The following is a 13,526-nucleotide window of genomic DNA, read 5'->3' on the forward strand; positions in this document are numbered from 1 at the left end:
AGGTCTGTCTGGATCTCTGTGGGTTCAAGGCCACACTGGGAACAGAGCCAAGTGTGGTGGCACACACCTTTAATCCCAGAACTTGAGCTCTCATGAAGAAAGATGGCAGGGCAGAAAAAGGTATATAAGGCGTGAGGAAACAGGAACTCATGCTCTTTAGACTGAGGATTTTGTAGCAGTGAGCTAGTGGCTGCAGCAGTGCAGCTGAGTCCCATTCGGGTGAGCACTCAGAGGCGTTCAGTCTGAGGAAACAGGATCGGCTGAGGAGTTGATGAGGTGAGGTAAGCTGTGGCTTGTTCTACCTCTCTGATCTTTCAGCTTTCACCTCAATAATTGGCTCCAGGTTTGTTTATTTTTTATTAATAAGAGCATTTAGTAATTCGTGTTACACAAGCCTCCTTAAATCTCCATCTAAATCCCCGCTTCCTTGGTAGCCTGGCTAGGTAACTAGTCATGGACTTTCTGTCAAGGGCTGGACTCCATAAGAAAGCCTGAAATCACAGAAGAAAAGGAACTGACTCACAAGGTACTTTGAGAGGCCAGGGAAATGACTGACAGTAGAATGCTTGTCATGCAAACTTGAAGGCTTAATTTCAATTCCCCAGAACCCATGTAAAAATCTAGGCATAGCAGTATGCCAGTAATCCCAGGATGGTAAAGAAAAGACAAGAGGACCCCTGAGTCTTGACAATCATCTAGTCTTTGTGAACTGGTGAGATCCAGGTTCAGTGGCAGACTCTTTAAAAAAAAAAGTTAGATGGAAAGATTGAGAAAGACACTCAACTCAATGTAAACTTCCATCCTTCACACACATGGATGCACATGTCAGTACATACATGAACATGCACACAGGTGTACATATGACAGTTTATTTAATTTAGTTTTGATGCTTTTGCTATCAAAGAGTAGACTGTTCTTATCTGTCACCTGGTTCTGAGTGAGTCATTTATAGTAACAGCCACTTTTCATCCCCTTTGGGCAGTTATTGTCCCAGTTCCAAAGTCCTGGTGATTCTTATAACTAAGTCAGGTTTGTTCCTGAATCAAAGTTTCCAGAGATCCAAAGCTATACTTAGTAAGCAGAGAATATATGCAAGTTGACATGTGTAGATCCATTTGATCAAAAATCATCAAAAAATGATGATTTTCAAACTGCATTTCAAGTATTGGAACATTATCTATGATGCTATAATTTACCTCTTATTTTATTTTATTTTATTTTGATAAATTGATCTAAATATGCTCTAGCTAGTCACTGACCAACAAGGTAGTCACTCTTCACATATGGATATTTTAAAAGTAAATAATTACATTCCATGTGCTAATTAGCCACATATGATTGGTAGTGACCATATCTGAGTGCATGCTGGGACATAACCATAGTGCATGATGGGATATTTCTATTGCTGTGGAAAGTCCTACTGGGGAATCTTTCTAAACCATCTACTAACCTAGAGTAGACATACAACTTTGATATCAGTTGTCATCGGTGCCACCCTTAAAATGATCATAATTCTTACAACTTAAGGGGAAAAGTAACCAAACAGTTTCATGTGTAAAAGGTGCATTCACAGCTACTGAGTTTCTGTTCCAGTGACCCCTGAGTTTGCTGTGGGATCAACAGTCCCAGATATCAGTATAGGACCAAAGCTTTGACTTCAACAGTGCTGAAGTTTACCAGAAGACCAAAGTGTATAATCCAGGATCCTCCAGTCGGTGTGAGACCTGAGTTTTAACTTGCAGAAATCACCAATGTTGTGGAATAATTACTTAACTATGCAAAGATGTGTTACAGTTGTTTAACTATGTAAAGATGTGTTGCTTTTTACCTTGCCTGTCTAAGGCACCTGATTGGTCTAATAAAAAGCTGAATGGACAATAGTGAGGTAGGAGGTATAGGTGGGACTTCTAGGCAGGGAGAGTAAGTAGGAGGAGTAACTTAGGCTCGGAAGACAAAACAAAAAGAGACAACAGGGAGACACCAGGGTCTAGACAGACAGACATGGAGAAAGCAGGAAAGTAGGACATACAGAATGAAAGAAAGGTAAAAGGTGCCAAGGCAAAATATAGAGGAATAGAAACAGGTTAAATTAAGTTAAAAGAGCTAGTGGGACAAGTCTAAGTTAAGGCTGAGCACTCATGATTAATAATAAGACTCTGTGTCTTTATTTGGGAACTAGTTTACAGCCCAAAGAAAATTCCAACTACACACCTAGGGATATGATTCCAGTAGTCCCAGGGTTCATCACAGGAGCAAGGCACATACTCCACTGTTCTCAGAGGTCACTGCAGAACCAGAGTTTTGATGTCTGAGGTTAAAGAGATGCCCTAAGGACCAGGGTTCTAACTATAGCTTCCAGCTAGTTCGAATAGCTCAGTAAATGACAAGGGCTGTGACCCTCCTGCCACCCTGGTGCTCAGTATGTGTTCCTGTCATTTGTCCTGCTGTCCCCTCACTAAGATCAAATCATCTCAGTGGTCCCACCCAGGAATCAACATCAAGACTCACTAGTCTCCACATCTGGACATGACATCATACAGAACTTTCTCTGGAGGACTCAAAGAAAGCAAGACAACCAGAGTTGGAAATAAGGGAAGTTAAAACTAGAAGGAAAACCCATTCCAACAGACATGCAAAATATGATAAGGAAAAACATGGACTATGACACTACTACCAGTCACAGCCCATCTCCAATGTCCCAACTATCCCATGGTATAATCCAAGGTTACTGCATAGCTGACACCTCTGAGAAAGAACGTAGAACCGTAGTTTTAAGAAAATCAATGACCATATAGAAAACCCAAACAAACATATACACAAACCATGGAAATAAATCTAATACCTCCACAAGACAGTCTCCAAAGTGAATGAAACAGTGAACTGGAGATGAAATTGCAAAATGTGGAGAAAAAAAAAAAATCATCAAGGGAACTAAAAAACCGAAGGAAAAAAAACAAGCAGAAATGGTCACTTGAATAAAAACCATATCAAAAAACATCAGCAAGACAAGACTATGCAGAACAACAAATTCCAAGGATGTAATATGAAGCAGAGACAATAATAAAAACATCCTTATATGTAAAAAATTATAAACCAGTATTTCCAAGAATTTTGGGATCCATTCAAATGGCCAAACTTGAGAACTCATTGGATAAAAGAAGGGACAAAAGAAATAGACTATTTAATGAAATGTGGTGGAAAACTTCCTCAACCAAGAGAATGAAGTAAACTCTGAACACCAGGCATTTAGGACTCCCCAGTAGACATGACAAGGGAAGAAACTTCATAACACAACAGACTCCACATCAGAGTATCACTACAGAACACTCAGAACACTTAAACTCCAAAAAGCTATAAAACCTAGAAGAAATTGGTGAATTTCTAAATGCACATGGCCTAACAACATTAAAGCCAAAAGATATAAAAAACTCAAACAGACCTGTTACAAACATGAAACTGAAGTTATAATCAAAAGCCTCCTCACATATAAAAGCCTGGATCTCACAGATTCACTGCAGAATTCTATTAGACTTTTAAGGAATATGTAATACCAACACTTCTAAATTTGTTCTACAAGATAGAAAGAAAAAAATGCCACAAAATTCATTCTTCAAAACTAGTATTTTCCTGACACTAAAACCAGTTAAAGACAACAAAAAAGAAAACTACGGACCAATTTCCCTAATGAACATAGATGCAAAATTTCTCACTGAAATACTTGCAAACAGTATTCAGGAACACATTTAGAAGATCATACATCATAACCAAGTGGGGTTCATCACAGAAGTGCCAGGTTGCCTCAGCATACACAAATCAGTAAACGTAATCCGTCATATGAAGGAATTTAAAAACAGAAATCTTGTAATCAAGAAATGCAAAGTTCATTTGACAGAGTTCAATATACCTTCATGATTAAAGTTCTGGGGCTATTAGAAACAGAGAGATTGTACCTCAAAGTGATAAAGCTGCATACAACAAACTATAGCAAACATTATAGTAAAGAAGGAAAACCAGCATTTTCCTTAAAATCAAAAATAAGACATGTATGCTCATTCTCACCTCTCTGATTCTGTATAGTGTTCAAAGTCTTAACCACAGTGATGAAGGAAGAGATAGACATAAAGGAGATGGAACAGAAGGGGAGAAGTCAAACCATGCCTACTTCCAGATGGCATGATTTTATACTCAAAAGGCCATATAGAACCTCCCAGAAAACTTTTAGATCTGATAAACACTTAAATAAAATTGTAGGAAACAAAATAAAGATTTCATTTATGAAGCAGCCTTCATATAATCCAACAAATGAAAGAATGTAGGAGGTTAAAAATTCATCCATGAGAGCTCAAAAAAAGGTGCCTTGGACTAAACCTAACCAAGTGAGCAACAGACTTATTGTGAAAACTTCCGGAAATTGAAAAGGGGAATCAATACTCAACAACAGAAGGACTTTGTATGTTCCTGGACTGGCAAAATTAATATCATGAAAATAGCTATATTAACAAAACTAATTTGCAGATTCAATGCAACTGCCATCAAAATTCTTATCCCACTCTTCACAAAACCAGAAAAAAACATCCAGGATTTATATGGAATAACAAAAGACCATGAGTAGCCAAAAGCACCCTATAGAAAAATTAAAACAGTAGAAAATATTCTTTCCAGTACCTGAACTCAAACTGTGTTTGGGCATATGCCCAAAGGACTCCATATCCTCCAAATACACTCGCACGCCCATGGTTATTGTTCTATTCACAATAACAAGGAAATGGAGCCAATGCAGATGTCCATTAACTGATGAACAAATAATGAAAATGTGCCACATAAGCACAATGAAATTTTAATGTGATAAAGAAACTGAAAATTACAAAATTTTCAGAAAAGTGGCTAGATCTGGAAAGTACAATTAACAGTAAGAGAGCTGAACTAAATTCAAAAGAGAAAACAATACATCATTTACTCCCCTATGCAAATTCTAGTTGGAATATTGCGTCTGCCCAACGCATTTGAAGAACTGGAAAAGAGGTGTTGAGCACATGTGAAGAAGTAATTATTACAGTGGGTCATGGTGTGCATCGTGAACGCAGGAGGAAATGATAATATCAGCAGGAGAGAATAAAAAGGTGCCAGAGTCAGGCAGCCATTATTCCTAATGGAGGTAAGAGTCAACTTTATCAGCAACCTTGAAAGGTATGAAAGACATCACATTTATGCTTGGGGAAACTAAGACTCGAATATGCTAATAAGCTTTTCTAAAGTGAATAGATAGACAAAAATCGGTAATGCTTTCATCCCAACCTGAATATTCAGGCTCTAAACCCAGTTCTCTGCCCTCATGTAATTAGCCCTAAGGCCTGCCCTGCAAGGACTTTCATCCTCAGGCAGTAATTCTCACCCAGGGTCAATTAGAATTCCCACATCACTATCAGTCAAATGTTGTGGCAGCTCATATTTTATTTTGATTTTTATAACACTGTAAATCCCAGTTTTCCAGAGTCGCTATTTGCTGTTATCAGATAGGGGACTTCCCTTGAAACTTTTTAGTTATGTCTCTCTAAGAGTCTCGTGCTGTGGACAATAGAGAACACAGCTCACATTTCCATAATCCATTCATCCTCTATTTCAATAACTTCCCCCCACCCTCTTTCCTCCTTCTACACTCTCTTCTACTCATTTTCAGAATTAAATTTTAAGCACACTATTTTTTGGTTCCACACATCAACTCCAAAGCACCAAGGACCGCCTTCTCAAGCAGCCTGCGATTCTCAGAACGTCTAGTTTTTTGACTATTTTCCCTCTCCCTACTAATCTTTCAAAGCCATCAATGTGAGCTATATAGATTGTATAATCATGACCTTGTAGCTTCAGACAGCGGCACTTTGGCGCTAGTTCTGTACAAACTGACACTTATTCTTCAGTAAGTAAGAACGGATACAAATGTGTCTGTCATCATTCAGGAAACTGTTGCTTAAGTCAGCCAGTTCTTACTCTGATGAGTCAGAGGACACTGAATGGTTCTGTTGTCTTCCAGGTGGTGCGCAGCCTTCTTTACAGCATCCATTTGCTAAGACTTTAAACCTTCGGGCGTTGGGAGATGCTCTAAAGCCCAGTGACACTGTGCTTTCACATCTCGGAGGACATTTGCCACACGTAGAAAAATATTCATCAAGAGCAAATTTTTCCCAAAGTTATGTCTTGGAAATAGTGTTATTAAAGAATGACAGTTTGTTTCAGAGGAAATAAAATAACACCTCATTTGAAAATTGGAATGCAGAACTCTGATTGTCCTCCATGGCTACACTCACCAACCCAAGGATGATCTATGTTCAAAGATACACTTACCTTGATATTTTTCCATTTTCATTTTACTCCTAAAATTCAGTATTTCTGCCTGAACTTATTCTCCTCCACTTACTTCTGAGTTCTCAACAGCTTTTTGTACTGGGTTTTCCTCTACAGTACCTTACCCCTGCCAGTTCTGCAGAACTCTTCTCCTGTTGCTACAAAGTGTCTTTTTTTCCTCAAGCCCCAGACACTGTAAATGTGAAATACTGCTGCACAGACACTACAGCCATTGCATCTGTATGATTAAGACAACTTAATTGCTGAGAGATACAGGCCCTCAGTCAGCTACTAAAACAAATCCAGTGGTAATTGTAAGCTGAGAGAAATAAAGAAACCCTGCATTACCTGTTTGCAGATGACCATCACTAGGAAGTCAGTGCTGGGGAAGGGAGATGTCATCAGCAGTGACGGGGCAGAATTGACAAGCAGCACATCTACAAAAGTAGTGTTGAACCACAGATAAAAAATAATATAAAGTGCACATTTCAAATAGAGAGAGGTACACACACAGAGACCCATCTGGAAGCTCATGTCAGCCCAATGAACACAAAAATGTAAGAAGGGGATAGCACTCTACAGTCCCCAATAGTACTATTTTTTCATTCATGCATTAACAGAACAAAGCAAGAAAGAGCTCAGCCCCACCCCATACTTTCTATACCCTCACAAAGAGGCTGTCTCAAATTAACTACCACAAATTCTGTCTTCAGGACCAGAAGCAATTTTCACTCTTCGTGCTTTTGTTTTCTGCTACTTTGCAGGGCTAGAGTGAGTGAGTCTATTTCACAGGCAAGTGCTCTGTGATATTTCATGAGACTTTTTATATGCCAGGCATCTTGCCAAGCACTCTACATGTCTTATGTTATTTAAGGTTAGCAATAAGTCTATAGAGAAGATATTATTATCTCTAGCTTGTAGTTTTAAAAACAGTAAGACTTCCAGTCAAGATCAGAAGGCAAATTCTGTTTCTCTAAGAGCTACATGCATGTGTGTATGCACACATGCATACACACACACTTATTCATGCATACTAATCCTTTCAAAAAGCTTTTATAATATATAAAAAGCTAGTATTATAAATATGCAGCCCTGCTAGAAATGGTAATACTTCTTTGTAGCTTGAAAAGTAGCAAAACTAAAGACCAAATGAGTGGATGAAGAGCAATGGCTTGTAAACAGCAATGCTTTGGCTAAGTTTCCCACACAAGTATCTGTGTTAAAGGCTCCACCTGTAGTCCACAGCATTATTGAGAATTGGTAGAACCTTCAAGAGGGGCCACACAGGGAGACCTTAGATAATTGAGGTCTTCAAGTGAACCTGAAAGGGATGGGAATTCAGTGCCCTCTTTTCTCTATTTGCATCCTGGCCAACGATGAATGCTTTGCTATATCAAAAGCTCCTGTGATGATATACTCCCCCAAGCAATGACTATACCTTAATCATGGACTAACATACCTCTAAAGCCATGAGACCAACTAAGCCTTCTCAATGAGTTAATGTATGTGCTGATCAGTTTGCATTCCATCTGTGGAGACAATGTAGCATCATTATGGAAAGTATAGCCAAGAAAAGCTGCTCACATCATGGTGGCCACAGAGCAAAAAAAGAATGAAATGAATAGAGAGAAGATACACCCTTCTAGAACATTCCCATAGTGAACTGCTTCCTCCACATAAGTACCCAATCTCCACCACCTCCCAATAATGTCATTAACTTATGACTGCATCAATACACTGACCCACTTATAGGATTAGAGCGCTTATGATCCAATCACTTTCTGAAATCTTTCATCTCTAAACCATAATGATATACAGCGAGCATTATCAGAACATCAAGATATTTACACAACGAGGTATTTACTCTGTCATCAGAAAGAATAAGGTCTTGTCATTTGTATCAAATGAACAGAACTGGGAAATTTTATGTTGAGGGAAGTAAAGTAGGCACAAAATTCAAATACTGAATATTCTCAGCTGTGTGCTGAATGTGAAAGCATTGACCCCAAAGAATAGAGCAGGATGTGATTGATAGTAAGGATGATGGGGAAGACTAAGGGGGTTTGGATAATAGATATCAAAAGACAGCTAGATAGGAAGACTATGGCTTATTCTTCTACAGAGCAGCAGGGTGACTACAGTTTAAATTATCCATTATACACATTGAAGAGCTAGAAGGCAGGAATATAAAGACTCCTAACACTAAGAAATAGTGTCACTAAAATATATTTTGTAAGAAGCTGGGAATGCAAGTGCCCTTTCTGATTGCTACACATAGTCCATGTGTCCTAAATTACCATAAATATGTGCAATTATTATATACCACCTAGGATTTTAAGATAACATTTAAAAGCTGGACTGGTAGCACAAGATATTAAGCACTCAGGAGTCAGACAGGTGAATCTTTGTGAGTTCAAAGTCAACCTTGTCTACATAGTGAGTTCCAGGACAGTCCTTAACTCTAATAAAAGAGGCCGGGCGGTGGTGGCGCACGCCTTTAATCCCAGCACTCGGAAGGCAGAGCCAGGCGGATCTCTGTGAGTTCGAGGCCAGCCTGGACTACCAAGTGAGTTCCAGGAAAGGCGCAAAGCTACACAGAGAAACCCTGTCTCAAAAGACCAAAAAAAAAAAAAACTCTAATAAAAGAGAAAAAGAAACATCAAGCACATATTACCAGTATCAAGAATGAAAGCATACAATCAATACATATTTTATGTTAACAATGTAATGGGTAGGGAATATGTAGCCCATGTGTGAGGCCCTGGGTTCAATCTCCTAAGAAAATGTACTGGACAAGTTCGCTAAAATGTAGAATATAACAACTATAGCAAGAGGGAGCAGGTACCCTGCACAATAACATGTGTCAAAGAAATTAACACATATTTTAAAATATCTTGCCCCGGAGTCTATAGTGGTAAATTTGATTAATCAATAAAGAAAAAACATTTTCGTATACTTTTGAAATTTTTAAGAGGTAAAAACACTTTTCAACTTGTTTTAGAACCTGACAAAAGCATTGAGGAGAAGTTGCATTCTGAAATCCCTCATCTACAGACAGACATGTGGAATCAGCTAACGAAATATAGTAAGTCAACCCAAAGGACACTTAGGGGCTTCATATACCAGAAAAGGGAGAAGCAAACCCAGGAATAAAGGAAAAAGTATGTAATTATCTCAATAAACACAATGGAATATTTAGCCAAAATTCAATGCTGATTCTTGGTTTGAAAAATCTCTCAGAAACTAGACGTCAAAGAAGGATCAATTTTGACACAAAACATCTACAGTTTTTGTCACACTTGCTGGTAAAAATGGATACTTTTGTCTCTAAAGTCACAGATAAAGGTTAAGTATATCTGGTCTCAGCACTTCCATTCAACATTGTGCTAGTGTTCACTATTAAGTACAAAAAATAAATAGAATGCATAAAGATAGGGAAATAAAAACAAATAAAACTGCTTTTATTTGCAAATGAAATAAACATATACCTAGAAAGTTCAAAGGATTCTAATAAAAAAACTATTAAATCTACTACATAAATTCAACCAAGTCCTAGAATTGACACAGACACTTTTTAAAAAGCCGTTCTATTTGTTTATAGAAGCAACAAATACAAGAGGTAGAAAAATGTTTTAATCCATACATTTTGCAGAAGCATAAAAAAGTCTAAAATACCTAGCAATAAATTAACAGAAGACAGAGGAGCTCACTATTTAGCAAACTTCAGAATTTTGTTTTGAGAAACTGGAAAATTAATAGGTGAGAAGGCATACATAACGCTGACTTAGGAGATTCAGTTATCAAAAAATGCCATTCATCCCCATATTGATCAATAGATTCAATACAAATCCTGTCAACAGCCAAGCACATTCTTGATAGAAATTTGCAAACAAGTACTAAAATTTTTATAGAAATACAAACAACCTAAAATAAAAAAGCAGTTCTTGAAAGTACAAATCTGATAGGAACACACTGTCTGACTACAATTCTTACTGTGTGAAACTATAATTAAAATGGTTTCATGATGGCTAAGCCCTGAAGAAGATAAATACATAGAACCATGCTGTCGTCATTCTCTTGTAATTGAAACATTCTCTCCTGAAAGTTAGAGTTTTGCCAGGCTCAGGAAACTAAGAAACTATATAAGGCTCAGGAAGGTCCTAAATTTATAAGATTACCAAGACCCCTCCCCAAGGTAAGAAAAGCAATAAGCAGCTGCTGGGGAGGGGACCCCCTTTGGGAGCAGCTGCTGGGGAGAGGACCCCCTGTGGGAGCTTCCTTCAGGTTGTGGGGAGAGCACCACAGATACTTCCTTCTTCAGTCACCACCCATGCTGAGAACAGCCACCTTGGAATCACTCATATTACTATAAGTAACTCTTCACAGGTATTCCTCTGATAAGCTAAATGAACTGCATGTTCACCAAAATATACTCTGGTTGAATCACTCCTTGGGTCTATCATTGCTGTTATCTGTAGTGAATAGATGTTTGTGCACCTCTCTCTAGGAAAAACCATACAACAACAGAACAGAATAATATCAAAAAATAAGTGAGGCATGCAATGGTTTCTTAAACATAATTAATGAATGCTAAACATAAAATATAAACTTAGAAAGATTTTAAATTTCTGCTCATCAAAAAGCATTTTTTAAAAGAGGTAAATGGACCAGAGGCCACACCAACACCTAGATTCCCAACCCAAGCCACCCAACTCCAACCTACATTTAGGGTGGAAGCGCCCTACTCTACCAGAGGCCACACCAGCACCCAGATCCCCAGAAGCCATACCATATCCAGAACCTCAGAGGACCCCTGACTAGACCAGGGGTCTAGTCAGCTACTTGGCTGCCAAAATTCCAGCCCCCAACATGGACAGAGACCCTCTCCTCAACCACAGACCACTCAGGCAAGAAGACCAGAAAGGAAACATAAATCAAGGGACAAAACACCCATCCAATAAAGACAAACTCAGAAATCAGCACCTAGACTTATCATCACCCCAAACCCAGATGCCTAGTCACCAGTGTAAGAAAACAATCAACAAGAGCCAGGGTAAAATGTCACCACCAGAGCTCAGCCATCTTACAAGTCCTAAATATTCCAACAGAGCTGAAGCACCAGAAAACTACCTTAAACCCAACTTTGTAAAGATAATAGAGGACCTTAAAGAGGAAATTAATAAATCAATTAAAGAAATTGAGGAACAGACAAACAAAAAAAATGGAGGAAATTAATAAATCCCTTATAGAAAGCCAAGGGGAAAAAAACATAACAACAGTTGAAGGAAATGAATAAAACAGTTTAAGACCTGAAAATGTAAATGGAACCAATAAAGCAAATACAAACTGAGGGAATTTTGGAAATAGAAAATCTAGGTAAGCTAATGGAAATGACAGACATAAGTATCACCAACACAATACTAGAGATGGAAGAGAGACTCTCAGGCATTGAAGACACCATAGAAGAAATAGAAGCATTGGTCAAAGAAAATTTTAAATCTAAAAAAATTTTCTGACACAAAAGGAAATCTGGGACACTATGAAAAGAACAAACCTAAGAATAATTGGAATAGAAGAAGGAAAAGAATCCCAGCTCAAAGACCCAGGAAATATTTTTAACAAAATCATAGAAAAAAAAATTTCTAGTCTAAAGAAGGACATGCCTATAAAAGCACAAAAAGCATACAGAACACCAAATAGATTGGACTAAAAGGAATGGTTCCCCCCTACCCCTGTCACATAATAATCAAAACACTAAACACACAGAGAAAAGAAAGACTATTAAAAGCTACAAAGGAAAAAGCCATATAACATATAAAGGCAGACTTATTAAAATTATAACTGACTTCTCAATGGAGACTCTAAAACACAAAAGGGCCTGGACAGCTGTGCTGCAGATTCTAAAAGACCTCAGATGCCAGCCCTGATTATTATACCCGGCAAAACTTTCAACCACCATAGATGAAAAAAACGCAAGATATTCCATGATAAAGTCAAATTTAAACAATATCCATCCACAAATCCAGCTCTAAAGAAAGTACTAGAAGGAAAAATTCAACCCAAGGAAGTTAACTACACCCACAAATATACAGTTAACAGATAATCTTATACCAGCAAAACCTTAATAAAGGAAACACATACATACACACACACACACACACACACACACACACACACACACACACACACACACACACAACTAACACCAACAACAAAAAGAACATAATAACAAGAATTAACGACCATTGGTCTTGAGATCTCTCATTAGCAATAGACACAATTCACCAATAAAAAGACACAGACTAACAGAATGGATTCAAAAACAGGATCCATCCTTCTGCTGCATATAAGAAACACACCTCAACATCAAAGATAGGTATTACCTCAGAAAAAAAGGTTGAAAAAGATTTTCTAAGCAAATGAACCTAAGAAAGAAGCTAGTGTAGCCATTCTAATATCTAACAAAATAGGAGGAGTAGACAGGAGAAAATAATCAAACTCAGGTCTGAAATTTAATAAAATAGAGACAAAGAGAACAATGCAAAGAACTAATGAAACAAAGAGTTGGTCCTTTGAGAAAATTAACAAGATAGACAAACCCCTATCCAAACTAACTACAAGGCAGAGAGAGAATATCCAAACTAACAAAACCAGAAACAAAAAGGGGGAAATAACAACAAATGTTTGGGAAATTCAGAGAATCGTTAGGGCATACTCCAAAATCCTTTACTCCACAAAATTGGAAATCTAAAAGAAATGGATTTGCTTGATAGATAACACTTACCAAAGTTAAATGAAAATCAGATAAATAATTTAAATAGAAGTATAACCCCTAAGGAAATAGAGGCAGAGGCAGTCATTAAAAGTCCTCCCCTCCCCTCGCCCCGCAAAAAAAAAAAAAAAAAAATTAAAGCCCAGGACCAGATGGTTTTAGGACAGAGTTCTTAGAATTTCAAAGAAGACATAATACCAATACTCCTCAAATTATTCCACAAGATAGAAACAGAAGGAATATTCCCAAATTCATTTTATGAGGCCACAGTCACCCTATACCCAAACCACACAAAGATTCAACAAAGAAAGAAAATTACAGACCAATTTCCCTCATGAACATTGATGCTGTAAAAATAGTCAATAAAATACTTACAAACCAAATCCAAGAACACATTAAAAAGATTATCTACCGT

At 37.7% G+C, this 13,526-nt stretch overlaps 1 long non-coding RNA gene across 4 annotated transcripts in view; it reads left to right on the forward strand.

Annotated features, from left to right (window-relative positions):
* The window catches only part of LOC128119058 (uncharacterized), a 68,495-nt gene that overhangs the window by 23,058 nt on the left and 31,911 nt on the right, over positions 1-13,526 (forward strand). The gene's annotated exons all lie outside the window — the stretch shown is intronic.

Source organism: Peromyscus californicus, unplaced genomic scaffold (assembly GCF_007827085.1).
Source record: "Peromyscus californicus insignis strain IS unplaced genomic scaffold, ASM782708v3 Scaffold_11__1_contigs__length_118956290, whole genome shotgun sequence".
Classification (NCBI taxonomy): Eukaryota; Metazoa; Chordata; class Mammalia; order Rodentia; family Cricetidae; genus Peromyscus; species Peromyscus californicus.